This window comes from Oryctolagus cuniculus, chromosome X, assembly GCF_964237555.1.
Source record: "Oryctolagus cuniculus chromosome X, mOryCun1.1, whole genome shotgun sequence".
In the NCBI taxonomy this organism is placed as follows: Eukaryota; Metazoa; Chordata; class Mammalia; order Lagomorpha; family Leporidae; genus Oryctolagus; species Oryctolagus cuniculus.
The window spans coordinates 110,141,303-110,146,972 of NC_091453.1; the positions used below are offsets into that span (position 1 = coordinate 110,141,303).

A 5,670-nucleotide genomic window follows, 5' to 3' on the forward strand; every position below is an offset into this window, starting at 1 on the left:
ATGGGGAAGAGCTAATTCTGCATATTAAAATTAAAAAGTTGAGAAATCAACCCCCAAAACAGCAACTTATTCCATGAGCTTAAGAGCCTATTTCATTTAACCTGTGATCACCATTCAGGTGGTCTCACAGACTGAAATGACCTTGAGGCCAGAAAGTAGAGAGAAATAAAATAGATTCTCAAAACTTAGAAGGATTGAATAAGGAATGCATAATGGTGCACAGATACAAAAACAAAGCCTGCCTTTGGAAAGTTAAGTGTGATTCCAGATACCAGTCTAACAGAATTTGTGTGCCCTAGGGGAGGGTAGAATTTTCTGTTGGCAGCCTTGCTCACTGGTGTTAATAATGGAGACAGTGGGGGCCAGCGCTGTGGCGTAGTGGGTAAATCCACCACCTGCAGTGCGGGCATCCCATATGGGCACTGGTTCAAGTCCTGGCTTCTCCACTTATGATCCAGCTCTCTACTATGGCCTGGGAAAGCAATAGAAGATGGCCCAAGTCCTTGCATCCCTGCACCCATGTGGGAGACCCAGAAGAAGCTCCTGGCTCCTGGGCTCCTGGCTTTGGATTGGCTCAGCTCCGGCCATTTTGACCAACTGGGGAATGAACCAAAAATAATGGAGAGAGTGTCCTCACTTTGCAGGAGCAGTGATAAGGATCTCCAGCAGTGTGGCACATTGTATTTCAGCTTCACCAACATAAAGTGTAGATTTCTGGTTTCAGTCTAAGAGGAGACCTTTTTGGGCTTAGTTGGGGCCCGCATCTGTAGATTCTAGGCTCTGCTAAGTGATATATGACTGCTGACAACCACCATGAACTTGTCAACAACTGCCAACATTTGTGATAACTATCAGAAGAATTTGAGGTATCTCAAATCATGTATTGGCTAATAATTACCTATGTTGGTTATATAGACAACAGATAGGTGAGACCTGACAGAGCTGCCAAGATTTGGACACTTACAATACAGCCTCACTATAATACGACTGATACCACCTGAAGAAAGTAGACTATGATTCTATGAATCTTCAAATGTACAAAAACATTTCTCATAATAATAAAGGGTTTTAGTATGGGGGATAGAGTTTATTAACAGTCAATATCTAGAAGAAAGTGAAAAAAGGAAAGCACTGTTAATTCCATTCTTCCCTTTCTAGGGCAATGTGTTAAAAAAAGAGTCACATATTCCCTCCTCTATACTGGGAAAGAACATGCCGATTTTGCTTCAAACTGTGTGATATACACTATCTGACGCTTTCCTAGTTGATTTATTTGTTTTCTTCTTTATCTCATCTTGCTAAAAGGCAAACTAGTGGAACAGGTCCCCCCCCCACCCCCGACACTGTTGTTCACTGTTGTATCCCAACCCAAGGCTAGTATCTGGTACATGTGAAGCACTCAATAAAAATTTGTTAGATGAATGAATAAATGAAGATAGTGGATTTTGAATGCTTGAAATATTTAACAAACATAAATACATACTTGATGAGTGGCCAAACTCTATCCTTCAAATTCAAAGTGGTGAGGTTTCTTGAGGAGTGGGGGTACATTGAAGTTTACAAGCATCATTTTGTTAGAAAATCTTACATTTCTGACAGTTTTGTTGCTGGTGTGTGTGTTTTTTTTTTTTTTTTATTTTTCAGTATCTGATGTTTCCTTAGTGAATCACATAATCTGAACTTCAGAGAACTAGGTCCTCTGAAGCATGAATCACTCTCAGCCTGACGAACTTTAATTAAATTCGTGTGTCTCTTGTTCCCACAAGGGCATTTAATGATTTTTTAGAACATTAACAAGAATTAGCCGTGTATTAAATTTCTTCGTATTCTCCATAGCATCTTGCATAGTGTTGTGTGTAGAAAAATCAATCAGTGGACAGTTGTAGAACGAATGAAGAAAATAATTGAACCAACCCTAGCACCTGTGAATTTAAATTGTTGTCTTAAGAGAGTTGAAATAAATAGATAAGCATGAATCTGATCTAACAGTAGCTCCCATTTGCTCTGGAGAATTGAACTGAGATTCATAATAATATGACTTATGTGTAGTTTAATTTTCCTCCTTCTTTCTTTCTTTCCTCTTCATTGTTCTCTTTTTTCCTTTTTTCTTTTTTTCCTGCCTTCTTCCTCCCTCCCTTTTTTTTTTGAAGATTTATATATTTACTTGATAGGTACAGTTAGAGGTAGAGAGAGAAGGAGAAACAGAGAGAGAGAAATCTTCTATCTGCAGGTTCACTCTCCAAATAGCTGCAATAGCTCGGCCTGCATCAGGCTGAAGCCAGATCCAGGAGCTTCATCTCGGTCTCCCAAGTGGGTGGCAGTGCCCAAGTACATGGGCCATCTGCTGCTGCCTTCCAGGAGCATTAGCAAGGAGCTTGATCAGAAGTGGAGGAGCCAAGACTCGAATCAGCACCCATATGGAATATTGGCACTGCAGGCCACCGCTTAACCCATTGTGCCACAGCACCAGTCCCTTTTTTTTCTTTTAAACGAACAGATCTTCCAGAGTTTTATGAGGGCTGCGATGGTTTCCGTAGTACAGGTTTGAAGAGAAACAGTTTGTAAACATTTTTGAGTAATATTCTTTTTTAGAATAAATATAAATAAATAAAATCACAGCAATCATTTTGGAACATTTAATGATTTCATTAAATAACTGGATCAACTACCTTAAGGGAGAAAAAACAAGATCATCCTTCTAACTAAACAACAGAATTCTTCACATCAAGAAGACTATCTGGGGCACAGAAGAAAAACAATGAGCCCCATAGAAAAGAGAAAAGAAAAAACAATGGGATTGGAGTGGAAAGCCAAGCACCTGTTGTTTTAATGCTTTTTATAACAAGAGAGAGAATAAAGCTAAAGATTGATTAAACATATCAAATGAACAAGGAAAGCAATAAAAATAGCAATAGCATATATATATTTTTAAATTAGTCTTAATTAGATTGAAAATCAATCTTGAAATATACATTCTTCCAAGCTGGGACTTTGAGGATGAACTAGTTCAAGGGAGGCAGAATCCACAGAAGCATATAGCTTTGGGTAAAGGCAATGAGAAAACAATGGTTGAAAACAGATTATATTATGACACTTATTTATCATTTAAAAGTGCTAGGGCTGTGGCACAGTAGGTTAATCCTCCACTTGCTGCACCAGCATCCCATATGTACACAGGTTCTAGTCCTGGCTGCTCCTTTTTCGATCCAGCTCTCTGCTATGGCCTGGGAAAGCAGTAGAAGATGGCCTGAGCACGTGGGCCCCTGCACCTGTGTGGGAGACCTGGAGGAAGCTCCTGGCTCCTGGCTTCAGATCAGCTCAGCTCCTGCCTCTTGAAGCTGACAATGACTCCTGGCTAGTACCCAGGAAAGAAATGGTGCCCTCAGGGCCGGCACTGTGTCGTAGTGGACTAAGTATCTGCCTGCGGCGCCAGAATCCCATATGGGCGCAAGTTCGAGTCCCAGCTGCTCCACTTCAGATCCAGCTCTCTACTGTGGCCTGGGAAAGCAGTAGAAGATGGCCCAGGTCCTTGGGCCCCTGCACCCATGTGGAAGACCCTGAAGAAACTCCTGGCTCCTGGTTTCAGATTGGTACAGCTCCGGCTGTTGTGGCCAACTGGGGAGTGAACCAGCAGATGGAAGACCTCTCTCTCTCTGGCTTTCTGCCTCTCTTTCTCTCTGTGTGTAATTCTGACTTTCAAATAAACAAATAAAGCTTAAAAAAAGAAAACCTATAGAGATTTAAAACTTGAAGGCCATATATATATATATATATATATATTTATTTATTTATCTCAGTGAAGTGAAAGAGGATTGGAGAAGACAGTTGCAGGCAAATGGATTGGCATGTGCAAAGGTGCAAAGCTTGCAAAGGTCCTGGGCAGGGGGAAACATGGAAGTATGAGGATTAAAAACAAGCCAGTTTTTATTGTAATGAGTGACTTGAAGAGATAGAGAACCATGGTAAAAAAAAAAAAGTGGTCTTGTTTCTGAAACAGTGGTGATTCTCACATTTTTGGCCTTAAAATCCTTTCATGGTCTTACAAATTATCAAAAGTTCTCACTTTTGTGTTTATATATGTGATGTCTATCAATATTTACTGTAGGCTCTAGATAAGCAGAGGCAAGTGGAAAATTAGCTCCAAGTGCAGTTAAAGAAACTCCAGAAGAGGAGAGAGGAAGAAATGAAGAATCGTCAGGAGATACGAAAGGCCATTCGAGATGTGACAACATGGCAAGAAGGAACAAAGAAGATACAGAAAAGAAAGAGTTTTTTACAGAAGAATCAGGACCTGAAAGCCAAAATTGAGAAGTTTTTTGAGAAAGGCTGAAGAGAAGTGTGGGAAATGGAACTGGATAGACTCAACAATCAGGATGGTGAAATAAATCAGAACATTATGGAAGAGAAAGAACAGGCCTGGAAGGCAGTGATCTGATCACTAGAGAGCTGGCGAGTGTTGCTGGTATTGAAAATAGCAGAAGCCAAAAAGGAGGCAGAACTGCCTCACCTCACCACCACCACCACCACCACCACCACCACCACCACCGCTGCAGATAGTTCATTCCAAACAAGAGTGGGAGACAAGACTGGCATTTGGATAATGAAGAAGAATGTTCGAGATCAGTTTAATAGTCATATCCAGTTAGTGAGCAATGGAGCCAAACTGAGCAGGCTTCCTCAAATCCCTACTCCCCCTCTGCCTCCACCACTAACAGAGACAGACTTCATGCTTCAGGTGTTTCAGCCCAATCCCTCTTTGGCTCCTCAGATGCCTTTTTTCCAATTGGCAGGTCACAATGCCCAAGGTTATGTCAACTGAAGATCTCCCATTCCTTGTCTTTCACAATCCTGAACCCTACCCTTTTCCAGCCCAACCAACCTTCCCTACTCCTTCCTGGCTCCCATGGAAGAAATAGCTCTGCATGCCCACTATCACCCCCATCTCACGTCCCACAGGCTTGGGCAGTGCTAAGGCTTCCTCTAAATCCCCCAGGTCCCAACTAGTAGACAAACTACAGAAGATCCTGGAAAAGTTGCTGACTCAGTTTCTGTAGTGCAATAAGGCCCAGATGACCAATATTCTTCAGCAAAACAAGTCAGCACATACCACCATGGCAGACCTGACCATACAAGAACTGATCCAGTTGGTAGCTACACAGCTGGCAAAACATGAGCGGGTAGCAGCAAGTACTCAGTCATGTGGTTGGATCTGGGCCTTGTACCCTGCTCCACCGGCCCAAATCAGTAGCCCAATGTTCTTGCCTTCTGCCCAAGTTTCATATCTGGGAAGGCCTTCACATGCACCAGCCAGTTGTAAGCTGTGTCTGATGTGCCAGAAACTTGTCCAGTTCAGTGAGCTGCACCCAATGATACGCACCCATGTGCTGTACAAAGAGTATGTCAAATTCTGGGCCCCAACCAACACAAATGACACTTGTCCCTTTTGCTCAACTCTGAAATGATGGACCTGACTGCGAAGAAAGAAGAGGAGAAACTGATGTGAACAGGAAGTACAGGTTCAAGATTTCTCGAATTCTATATTTATACAGTATGATATACTTGTACTATGTACATTTTTATTAAATAGGTAATATGCATATAGAAAGCCTGTATTTAAATGTTCATAAATGAAAGTATGCATATTAATGTAGAAACAATCTCCCCCTTCAC

At 41.6% G+C, this 5,670-nt stretch overlaps 1 pseudogene; it reads left to right on the forward strand.

Annotated features, from left to right (window-relative positions):
* Positions 1 to 2,524: 2,524 nt before the first annotated feature.
* Positions 2,525 to 5,462, forward strand: LOC100344611 (RING finger protein 214-like; annotated as a pseudogene).
* The last annotated feature ends 208 nt before the right edge of the window (positions 5,463 to 5,670 follow it).